Source organism: Aotus nancymaae, unplaced genomic scaffold (assembly GCF_030222135.1).
Source record: "Aotus nancymaae isolate 86718 unplaced genomic scaffold, 86718_ANA_hifiasm-v0.15.2.pri h1tg000009l, whole genome shotgun sequence".
NCBI lineage: Eukaryota > Metazoa > Chordata > Mammalia > Primates > Aotidae > Aotus > Aotus nancymaae.
Genome location: NW_026988420.1, coordinates 3,782,694 through 3,795,385, shown reverse-complemented (window position 1 = coordinate 3,795,385; position 12,692 = coordinate 3,782,694). Strand labels below are relative to the sequence as shown.

Here is a 12,692-nt window from a genome sequence, read left to right as displayed (position 1 = left end):
ATGTCAAGGGTTTATCAAAAATTCATCCATCCATTCATCCATCCATCCACCATGTGCAATAGATATTTCCTCAGCCCTAATTATGCACTAGGGCAATGTGCCTGGCCCTGAAGATACTGAAGGGAACCAGGTGGTCAGAAATGCACACCCTCAAGGAGATTGTACTCTAAAGGAGAAACGAGATTTTTAAAAAATAAGCAGAACACATATCAGCATAGACGGTGATGAATACTGCAGAGGAAAACAAGTCGGGGAAGGAGGATACACAGAAGGGTACACCTGCTGGGACTGGGAGGAAGGGATTACTTTCAACAGTGTGGCAAGGGGAGGTTTCACTAAGAAGGTGAGCTGTGAACTAAGCCCTAAAGGAGCAAGTCTCATAGACACACAGGGAAGAGCTTTGCAGAGGGAGGGGACAGCAGGTGCAGAAATAGCAAGATGGGAGAGCTCCAGTTGCTCCTCCTGTAGGAGGGACAGTGAAGAGCCCAATTTGGGCAAGTGGAGATGGAGAAGTATGAAGAGAACCAAAATGGACAGGACGAAGGGCCAGCGCGTTGGCCTTGTCACTCATGCCAACACACTGGCCTTTTTCCTTTCAGGAGATGGGAAGGTCTGGAGGCTTTCCAGGAGAGGACAAAACCTGAAAATAATATCCATCCACAAACCCCTCCTCTGAGGGCCTGACTCATGGGGTGGATCTTGTTATATGTATGTTGGACATGCTCCTCTCCCTAAATCATAATTAGGCGCATATGGGCAACAATCCATTAGGAAATGGGGTCTGGCAAAAATATACGTCTGTGTCTATCTGATCCTCACAAATAACATGGCACCATAAGACTCTGACCTCCAGAATGTGCAGAAAGCAAGAACCCACAGACAATGCCAGAATCTGATACCAGCAATGAGAAAAATTGAAGTTGACAGCTGTTCTCCAGAGGCCGATCTAAAAGAGGCGAAGTTCAGTAGCTATTCACAGTGTAACTTCCCCTTCAAGCAAGCCTCCAGAACCCAGAAATTAAGCTAGCTTAACACTCATTATCAAAATGAAAACGGTAAATCCACGTTAAGGTGTAAAGACAGTCAAAAACAATTGCCTTATTCTCCCGCATTCCACGGAAAAACACATTTCTTATATCTGCCCAACATACAGTAAGCATTCAATATTTACTGAAAGAATAAAGGTCCCTTTAAGCGTCCCCACAAGAACCTGACTCTGTGAGCAGGGCCAGCATTCCATGACCATGCTCTGGAAGCCTTCCATCCTAGCTGGCTCCCGGTAGGAAATCATTCACCTTCCTCCTCCCAAATATTCACTCAGCAAGGAGTTCCAGATGATTGAAAGCTAAGGACAAGGTAATAATGCTAAACATTAAGCAGTTTAATTCACTGATCCCTTAACAGTGCATTCGACCAGTCAAGGGAAAGAACAAGAGCAACGCCGCCAAATGCAAAGGCCCTCCTCAGTGGCCCTCTGCCACTTCTCTTGATGGACATCACTGCATACCTGGGAGCCACCCTGGAGGATATTCCAATGGATGGCAAAGCCCACGGCCTTCCACATCTGGCATCAATTCCTTAGGCTTTGCCAACCATCCCTCCCAAATTGTATTCTGGAAATAACCTTGAATACGAGAATTCCCGCTGATAAACAGAGCCTGTCAGTGTTAACATATGAACACCTTACAAGAAATTTTCACTTCATTTTATTAATAGGAAACCACTGAAATCTCACCAGTTACAGATAAAGGTCAATAAGTTCATTTTAAAACATCGCCATTTCTATTTTCGACATGTTCCCCTTTCTTAGTCTACAACAGGAAAAAAGGATGTCAGACACTGCCTTATGTCAGGCCTGTTTCCAGAATGCAGTAATTGGACCAGGACAGGTATTGGTGCTATAATTCTGTATAGTCCTTTATTATGGCTCACACAGGCTCTTTCAGACTATCTGTTACAAAATACATCCAATGAGTGAAATGGAAGTTGACTGCTGATCAATCAACCTACAAAAGGTAAGTCCATACATTAGAGTCTACCTATAATTCCTGTTAAATAGTGTGACTGTCCTGCTCTTATCAGATTTCCAAATCTGTTCTGTTGCTCAATGCATTATTCAATAAATAACTATAGACATGAAACACTTTATCTCAACACTTGCATGGAAACATGAGCTGAGAAGAAGATAACATTTTGACCACTGAGCGTGCTGCCAGGCAGATCTTATAGTGTGAACAACTTTTAGATAACCAATTCCAAATGCAAGACATAAGATATTTATGGCTAATATCATTAAATGTGACATTATTGAAAAGCAGGTTTTACCCAAGTGATTTATTCTTTCTTTTTTTTTACTCTAAAAATATAGAACACTTCATGAATTTGTGTGTCATCCTTGCACAGGGACCATGCTAATCTTCTCTGTATCATTCCAATTTTAGTGTATATGCTGCCAAAGTGAGCAGAAAAATGTGGCCGGGCATGGTGGCTCATGACTATAATCCCAACACTTGGGGAGGGCGAGGCAAGTGGATTGCTTGAGGTCAGGTGTTCGAGACCAGCCTAACCAACGTGGTGAAACCCCGTCTCTACTAAAAATACAAAAATTAGCCTAGCGTGATGGGAGGTGCCTGTAATCCCAGCTACTTGGGAGACTGAGGCAGTAGAAGTGCTTGAACCCAGGAGGCAGAGGTTGCAGTAAGTTGAAATAGCACCACTGTACTTCAGCCTAGGCAAGACAGTGAGACTCCATCTCAAAAAGAAAAAGAAAAAATGGGAACCTTACAGTATAAGAACAAAAGAAAAAATGGGTTGTGAGATTTATTTAATTTTGCACTGCAAGGAAAGGATCATTTTAAATGAGATTCTCAATTTTCAATTAAAAAAAAACAACAAATACTGGTCATAAAAATACTTGGCCTCAACAAGCACAGGAATCATCACAATTCAGGCCCCATGCAGCCACTGCCCCAAAAGAAAAGCAACAGGTCAAGATATCAAACTCTAACACTAAGACACATTGCATTTAACTTTATCACATTTGGCCTTTCATTCAGAATTCAGTATATTCTTTCCAAATAGAGGGAAATAATCCCTACTACAAGGAAAGGTTTAAAGCAGCCCTACATGTTGGCATGCTACAAACCAAGTAAGGTGGAGCAGCCACTCTGAAATCGAGTTATTCAAATGCAAGTGCCTAAATCCATCCTGTTCAGGTCCCAAACGTCTCTGCCCTCAGTCACGGGAGAACTGGTTCTCAGGGAGGACATACCTTGTCAGAAAGGACACTTCCCAAGGAGACAGCGTTCAGGAAATACAACATCAGACAAGATCTGGATGGAAAGCTAAACTGAAGTGATCAAGTTGGAAGAACCTTGGGAACTGAGAGGATTGGTACACAGAGAGCTCTAGTATGGAAAGCACAAATGTTTAATTTAGGTCTGGGAAGAAAGCCATATCCATCCTTCGTGTTGTAGAGTTAAAAATCTGAGGTGAGCTATATTATTCTCTTTCTGGATTTCTCACATCATTGTCAAACTTCATCCAAGTGTTTAATTCTAACTGACATTTTTCTGTTTATCATGCATATATAGGAAAGTGCAGAAAACCAAAGTGTACAGCTCACATTTTCATAAAGTGAACACCTCCATGTGGGTGTCCAACTGAAATCTAACATAGAGACACGAGTTAAGTAAGTCTGCATGTCCAGGATTCTAACAGCAGTAAAGACCCGATTTAAGGTGGCCCAGCTTCAGACTCACAACTGTGAAATGGAAACACATTTACTGCTTCTGCCTACAGGGACACACTACCATACTAGAAATGAATGTAAAAATACACAGTCAGTTTAAAACACACACACACAACTAGGAATGGAATCATTAGCTAAGATGTGGGGTTTTCTTTTTTCTAAAATAGACTTCTTTCTGCTTTTGCCAAACAAGTTGAACGTGCCTGCAAGACGCCTTCTGCGTATGAGCTGCAGTGAGAGAGAAGCCCACAAGAGGGGCTGCCGCCTGCGGAAGGGGCCTGACCTGAGAGGGAGGATGAACAGGCTCTACCTTCACAAATGGTTTCTCAGAAGATATGTCGATCCATTTTAAAAATAATAATTCAGTTGTAATAGGAGTGTCATTATGCTAGAGAAACAGAGTCACTAGGAGACATACAGAGATTTATGATGAGGAATTGGCTCACACAACCACGGAGTGTGGCAAATCCCGACACTGGCAGTGGGGATGCGTGAACCAGTCAGTGGTGTGGTTCCAGTCCAAAGGCTGGTGGGCTGGAAACTCAGGAATAACCGTTGTTTCAGTAGCTCTGAAGGTGGGAAAAGCTAATATGCCAGTTTGAAGTTTGAAGGTTGTCAGGCAGGACAGGCTCCCTCTTACTCTGCAGAGGGTTGTTCTGGTCAGGCCTTCAACTGCTTGATGGGGTTGCCCGCACTAGGGAGGCCGCCTGCTTTCCTCACTCTACTGATGCAGACATTAACCTCATCCAGAAATGCCCTCACAGACACACTCAGAATAATGTTCAACCGGATGCCTGGGTACCCCATAGCCCTGTCACGTTGACACAGAAAATTAACTATCACAGTAATATATTAGGCAGGGCAGAGGCAGGCACAAGCCCAGTGTGTCAGAGACAGGGGAGCCTGTGGACAAGAAGGGAACAGCCTGCAGAGCTCAAGAGACGCATGAGACACCAGTGATGGAAAAGGGTCTGCGGCAAGCATAGAACGCAAAGGAAGGCATCTGAAATCCACACACAGAGGAGCTGACACAGGAAACCAGGGCTGAGTCTGGAGGAACCGCACAAGATTTATTATGAAGAGTTCAGAGCAAAAGCCTTCACAAAAAAAGCACAATTCCTCTCTCACAAGCCCCCTTCTTCTGGTTGCATGGAAATCTTACACGACCAGGCTGCTACACCCACAGCCAAGGAGTATTCCCAGAGCATCCTTACAAACCTCATATACCTATATCTAAAAGTCCTTCACCAAGAAGTGAAGCTTGCTATCTGGCCTGCACTCACAGAGCACCCCAACAGCCTGCTATGCTTTCTCTTTAAAAAATTATAAAATATGTGTAGAAAGCCTCCACCATGAAAAGGAGATTTTAAAGTGAATACAGAAGAAAGGAGAGACCTGAGGAAACAGTATAGCAAACTTTAAAAGAATATTTTAAAGTTTGGAGTAATGTGAATGCTAATATCCTCAGAGTCATAAGATGATAACACATTCACACAAAACAAGAATAACATGGTGTTTCTAAAAAGGAAACAGAATAAAATAGCTATTGGCAATTGGAAGTATGCTAGGCTAATTAAAATAATGCAAAAAAAAAAGAAGTGAAAAATAAAGCTAAGCAAATTTCCCAAAAAGTAAAACCAAAAACCAAGATGCAAAATAAAAGAGAATAGTGCAAATACAAGACCAAATTCAACCATTAAGAGTTCTGCAGAAACCAGAGAAAGATAATATTAACAAGTTATACAGAAAAAGTTCCTAGAACTCTAAGAAAAAAGGTTTCTGATTGAAAGGGTACATCAAGTATCCAAAACAATAAGAGACAAATACCAAAAATTTTCATTATAAAATACTAAATATTTGTAAAATATAAAGATATTTAAAAGAGCCTATTTATAAAGAGAAAAAAATCAAGATGAAATTGAACTTCATAGCAACACAGACCACCAAAGTGATACTTCAGATTTCTATACCCAGCCAAGCTATCAGACACTCAAATCTACTTTTTACAGAAGCTTTTTTAGGAAGCCCATTACAGCAAGATGTGCTTCAACAGTACAAGACAGTAATCAAGAAAGTAACTCCACCCCTACCCTACTCCCCAACAGTGCCTAAATATCAGGGAATATAACTCAAGAAAGCAGTAAGAAAGTTCTGGGATGACCACTTTATAGTAACACATCTACAGGGCAGCCAGTTTATCTGGCAAGAATATGGCAGGTGCACAGGGGAAGGGGTAAAAATCAAGAGATTATTCTGGGATATTTATTTTAAAATGTATAGAAAGGTCATATAATATAAATGTGCACTGATCTGAGAGAAAAGATAAGTATTAATATGCAAAAAAAATATTGTTTAAGGAGAAGAACAAGGCAGGAAAAGCAAATTATAATAGAAACGAGGCAGACATAATACACTGCCTCACTACTTGGCCCTAAAGTAAATAACTGAAATCTGCATTTGCAAGAGAGTTCAGAGAGATCATTTCTAAACTTCATTTTACACTGTAATGAAAACCACATTTTTAAACTTAATTTTGAAATATGGTAGAAACCCCCAAAAGAATTAAAAACACAAAGAGTTCAAAGTGGTTGCCTTTGGTGGAACAGGACTGGGATGGGAGAGGAGGCAGGAGATTATTGATTTTCATGATAAGTACTTCTAAACTATTTGAACTTTTAACTACCTACATGTGTTATTTTAATAATAACTGTCAAGGGATATCCAATTCTTTTAGCTAAGTTTAGGACTGGTCAAACATAAGAAACTTTTCATTAGAACATGAAATCGAACTAAAAACCCAATTTATTTCTATACTACTTCCCACCACAAAAAGAGCTAGTAACTACTCATATCTGACATCAGTCCTCACAATCTCTTCCTTTTGCCAGCAGCAATTGACAGCTAGATCATGGATAAAAGAAGAGGAAATTCTCATCTGCCCCGTTAAGAGTCTTAAAAAGAAACAAACGTGAGTACAGCACTCAGAGTGCAACATTTGTATGTATTCCTTTGAGATAAGCAGGCTGGCTTTTAGCACCGGAGTCTTTACCCTAAAACTCACCCCACAGGGAAATCAAGAGTCCAGTTCTTCCCCTTTAAATGGAAATACTTTATTCTGAAAAGTATTTGTTCTTAAGTTATCTTGCTTCCTTTCATCCTCCTCCAAATTCCTAGAACGTCTTTCTTTCTTCTTTTCATCAAACCACATCCTTCTCCTCTTCTGAGCCAACAGCCCAAGGGGTCATCTTCTCTAACAAGCTTTTCCCTATTCATGTCTACCCAAAGTGTACAATCTGGAAATCTGGAAATAAATGGATGAAACATTCTCTCTCTCTCTCTCTCTCTCTCTCTCTCTCTCTCTCTCTCTCTCTCTCTCTCTGTGTGTGTGTGTGTGTGTGTGTGTGTGTGTGTGTGTGTGTAAGAGAAAGAGAGTGTTAGAGACGGGACAGACAAAGGCAGAGAGTCAGAGAGAGAAAGCAATTTCTTGTCTTGTACTGTGAGCTCTAGGCTGGTCACATCAAATATTTATTCTCTTAACCACCTCTCCACGCCTTGCAGGTTCAGCTCTCCCTGTACAACGCAGACCAACAGCACAGTGCCCTCTGCTGGCCAGCCGGCATAGCAGTGTTTTCTGCAACGTAAACGCCACTTGGGGCCTGCACCAGATGAAGTTCAAGTTCTTCATCAATTATCTAAAATGAATCCTCAGAAAAGCGATGTTTAGGGAAGAAATGGAATAGCCTTATTGCATTTGGTTCTTGCATATTCACTTATAGTCTTTTAATATAAAAGCACAAAGTACTATAATTCATTCATAACTAACTCTAAAATGTTTAGTCATCGTTTCATTTAATTTACTCATTAATTTACCCAGAAATCAGAGGAGGAGAATATTAAATTTTGTGGGGACTGGATGCAATTTGTATACAACATGTATACAATTTAGGAATATTGCTTTAAGAAAAATACCGTATTAGGAAAACAAAATTGGGCACAGAAGTGAGGTTTACGTAGAATGAAAAAAAAATCACAACATATTACAAATTCATGAAGGCTGAAAAATATATCACATTATCCAGAAAACATACTATTTTTATTAACTACTATACTATTAACAGTCTATAATACTTCCCCCTCCATATTTTTAATTGTATTTGTGTGGATGGTTTCTTACATGAAAATTTTGTAAATAGTTTGTATAGAAAGAACAGAGAATTCATTATTTTCTCTAGCTATAATTAATTATTTTTAAATGATCTTTTGGTAAAGCATCTTTCAGCTCCACTACTTATCAATATATATCATGTAAATTTTTATGATTGTTGTCAAAGTCAGAGGAATTGCTACGAAATTTCCTTTCTAAGTGAAAAAATCTAGCTTCTGGCTCCACACATTTCAAACAATGCCTCTCCAATATGACCCACATACTTCAAATTTAATATACCACACTGATATTTTGATTCTTCTAGAAATGCTACACCATATCATAACCCCAGGTGCAGAGGTAGGCAGGAAGAACGTTTCTGGTCCTTATTTCTATGCTGGTACAGCTAATAATTTACCTATTCACAAAAGTGACTGCATATCAGGTAAATACATCTCTAAATCCAACTTTTTCCAACTCAACTTTCCCTTACCCAGATCCCCAAAACATGCCTCCTAACAGGAGAAGGGTAAGAGAGGGGAAGTTTGGGCAAAAAGACACAGCGTTCTTACCCAGACAAGGCTCAAGTTTATTACATTACACAAAAATAATGTCGACATTGGTAGGGTCCCTCCTGGGGCCCTGGGGCAGAAGTCCTGAAGCATAAATACCATTAGCTTCCAGGAAATCTGTTTCTGTGGATATATGCATCATCTAATACAAATATATACAAGTGATTTACATATGGTTATTTTGATAACTAGCTATATACCTTTCCATACTTTTCTCCAAGTTTATACAGTCTTACACAGATGTCTGAACACACATATTCACACATAATCAGAGGTTGCCAATGTTCCAGAAGTATGAGACATTATGCCATTTTCTGAATTTTGTTTTTATTTCTCAACAATATTGCAAAATCCTTGCAAGCCAATGGTAATAATTCTAATTTATCCTTTTTAATGGTGATATAATATTCCATAATTTATTTAGCCATTCTCCTATGAAGAGCATTTACTTCATTTCCAGGCTTTGTATATTGTAAAGCATGTCTCAATAAAGACTCACGTTCATATGTCCAGGAATATTGATGAGTTTAATTCTATGAGATCGATTGCCTGATGTGGAATTAATGAGTTTAAGGGTCATGTGGTTGTTAAAAATTAAACTACAGTCCACATTGCATTCAGATTTCCTAAGTTTGTACCTAATATCTTTTTCCTCTTCCTAGAGCACCATAAATTTTAATATGTAGTGGATAACTTGCTAAAAGGATTTTAAAACTTCACATTTCTATGAGCAATGTGTTGGAGTATTATTTGTATGCATATTCCTGCCAGCAACAGATATTAACAGTTTTTTTTACAGTACTCAATCTTATGTCAAGTAAGACATCACTGTCACATTGATTTGCAATTCCTTGACTGCTAATCAAGTTGAATTTATTTTCATACCTTTGTGAGCCATATCATGTCCTCATCTACTTTGCCCATTTTCCCATTGGTTTGTTGATCTTCCCAGTGTCCCTTTGCAAAGCCTCTTGGAATTGTCTATTAACTCTATTTTATATTAAGTAGTTTACATTTAGTAGTTTTCTAGACCACTCATTTGTATATCAAGCTTTTAATGGCACCTTTGGCATACAAAGAGGTACTGGACTTTGTAAACGTACCAGAAAATTTATAGCACCTTGGTTTAATATTAAGAAGTTCTCCCCCAACCTCATTATACATGTAATAGCTAAGATTGTCTTTATTAATGTTTTGATGTCAGTCCTTAATTTCTGCAATCAGAATTTATTTCCACATATGATAAAGGATAGAGTCCAGTTCTGTCTTTATCCTGACACATAGCCACTTATTTAAGAATTGCACCAGCATGGTAGCTCACACCTGTAATCCTTGCACTTTGAGAGGCCAAGGCAGGAGGATCACCTGAGGTCAGGAGTTCATGACCAGCCTGGCCAACATGGTGAAACCCTGTCCCTACTAAAAACACAAAAATTAGCCGGGCATGGTGGCCTGTAATCCAGCTACCTGGTAGGCTGAGGCAGGAGAATCACTGGAACCCAGGAGGCAGAGGCTGCAGTGAGCCAAGATCGCACCACTACACCCCAGCCTAGGCAATAGAGCAAGACTCCATCTCAAAACACATACACACATACACACACACAAAGAATGATACCAGCACAATTATTCATTCCACTTAATTGAGATATCACTCTTTAATGTATTGGCATGTATTTAGGTCTGTGAATACCTTTGTCAATTCCCAACCAATATCACATTGATTTATGGTAGTTTTATACATGTTCTGACTCTTGGTAAGGTAATACCTCTCTCTACACAGTATTATTCCTTACCAAAATTTATATATAGATACATAGATATACAGATATACACACACACATATACCACATAGTTTATTATTTATAAGTTTTAATATAAAATAAGGTATTTTAAAAATATATTTTTAAATATAGCGTATATATACTGTGTGTGTATATATGTATATGTATAGTGTGTGTATATATACACACATGTATGTATATATACACACATACATTGTGTGTATATATACATGCATATATTGTGTGTGTGTATATATATGTATATACATATATATACTGTGTGTATGCATATATATACACACAGTATATATACACTATATTAAATATATATATGTATATACACATACACACAAACAGTATATATACACATGCAGGTTGAATATCCCTAATCCGAACATCTAAAATTCAAAATGCTCCAAAATCCAAACCTTTTCGAGTACTGACATGACACCTTTGCTTTCTGATGGTTCAATGTACACAAACTTTATTTCATGTACAAAATTATTATTGCATAAAATAACTTCCAGGCCAGGCATGGTGGCTCACGCCTGTAATCCCAGCACTTTGGGAGATCGAGGCAGGCAGATCACGAGGTCAGGAGTTCAAGACAAGCCCAGCCAACATGGTGAAACTCCATCTGTACTAAAAATAAAAAAGTTAGCCAGGTGTGGTGGTGGGCGCCTGTAATCCCAGCTACTCAGGGTCCTGGGCATGCTACATCATGTCCTGGGCATGGTCTCTCTGCTCCACCAGACTTCCTGCTTGGCATTTCACATCAGTGTCACAGATGCTGCTCCCCTTCAGATCCACAGCCCTGTCCCACATGAGGTGAAACAGAGAACTGAGCACCCTGATCTGGGAAGTGGGGCTTCCTCAGATACCCTCAGCTCCCATCTCATTGGCCAGAACTCTATCTCATAACCACTTCTAGTTTCAAGGGTTTCCAACTGGGTACATCTGGAACAAAATTGGTGGGCATTATCTGCCTTGATGCATTTTTCTGAAATAAGCAAATGTGCAAGACATGGTCTCCTGGTTTCCATACAGGAGGTCAGCCAGGTGGTATATCTGGCCCCAATCCACCCCTGTAAGGGAGTCAAACTGAGATTATTCTATACCTTGCATAAATGGGAAAGAGCAGAAACATTAATGGTTTGTGTTTGAGACATGACCAAAAAAAGCATATACCCATTATAGCATCCACAGAAATGAATGACCTCGGATCAGGAGGCAAAAATCTGTCAGCTCCCCTCAAATGAGCACCACTCAACTAGAAAATCAACAACTTTCAGCAGGGAGAGTGGAAGAGCTCTCTCATCGTTAGGTATTATCTAGGAGAAACACAAAATTGGATTTTCAACAAAGCTGAACCTAACTGTCCTTTATAGGAAGCTGTAACCAAGTACTTGTTATATCCAATTTCCTCAGAATAACCAAAGCCTGGTCGGGGACACAGAAAGCTGGTTTCTAATCCCAGCATCAGCTTGTAGAAGCTTCTTGACCTTTCCACACTTCTATCTCTACACTCTGCAGTGGAGACCATCATTTTCCCTTCTCTGTAGCAGGTCTTATGAAGTTGCAGTTAATTTATAATTCTAGAGCAAGAAAGAATGCCTGTACAGGAGAATATAAAGGAAGGCAAGAATATGTCTGGCATTAATAATACTTTGATACTTTGATATTTAATATTTTCATAATGATATTTAATAATGTCATATAATATGATATAGTATATATTGTATATAACAATATTAAGTCATGTAGAGCCATAAACATGGTAGCCAGCTGGCAACAGTTTGAAAAGGAAATAAGTGAGCAGGCTCTCCTGGTAATGTCCACCAGACCTGCGGAGGGAAACAGGGACATGTACGTCTTTCTGGATACAGATTCAGAACTACAATATCTCAAGAGAGAGTCTCTAGGTCAGATACAATGAGAACAAAAAATATAAAGAGTTGAGCATGTGATGAAAAGTTAAGGTACTTATATCAGGTTGTGTTTTAAGAAGTCTATAAAGTTAAATTATACATGCGAAGGTGATTTTAACATATATAACCAATTATAAAACACAAAATGGTTTTACTAATCAGACTTTAAAACGAATACGAGACATTAAGGTTATATGAAAACCAAGAAAGAAAATAACGGTCTTATAAAAAGAAAAATAAATCAAAGGTGTTTAAACGGTTTTAAGAAAAGAAGCTGGAAGAATAAACGGTATATGTCAATAGATCTCTTGGGAGAGAAAGAGAGAGATTGAATAACAGGCCTTTCCAATGGGTTGTCACCACCACCACCCACCTACCCCCCGAAAAAGCAAATTTCAGTTAGCGAATCTAATAGAAGTTTTATCATCTCCAACTTGAAACTGGAAGTCAAAGCAATTTCAGACCCGTTGAATCCAATCATTCCAAAACCAACACATACACTATTTTTGGTAAAGT

General features: G+C 39.1%; 1 protein-coding gene and 1 non-coding gene across 5 annotated transcripts in view; both read right to left on the bottom strand.

The window, feature by feature from the left end:
• ATP8A2 (ATPase phospholipid transporting 8A2) overlaps window positions 1–12,692 on the bottom strand; it is a 670,261-nt gene that overhangs the window by 531,402 nt on the left and 126,167 nt on the right. The window lies entirely within an intron of this gene.
• On the bottom strand, window positions 2,359–2,465 carry LOC135273876 (U6 spliceosomal RNA). Its single transcript, XR_010341665.1, has one exon. It is a non-coding gene; the product is annotated as a U6 spliceosomal RNA (small nuclear RNA).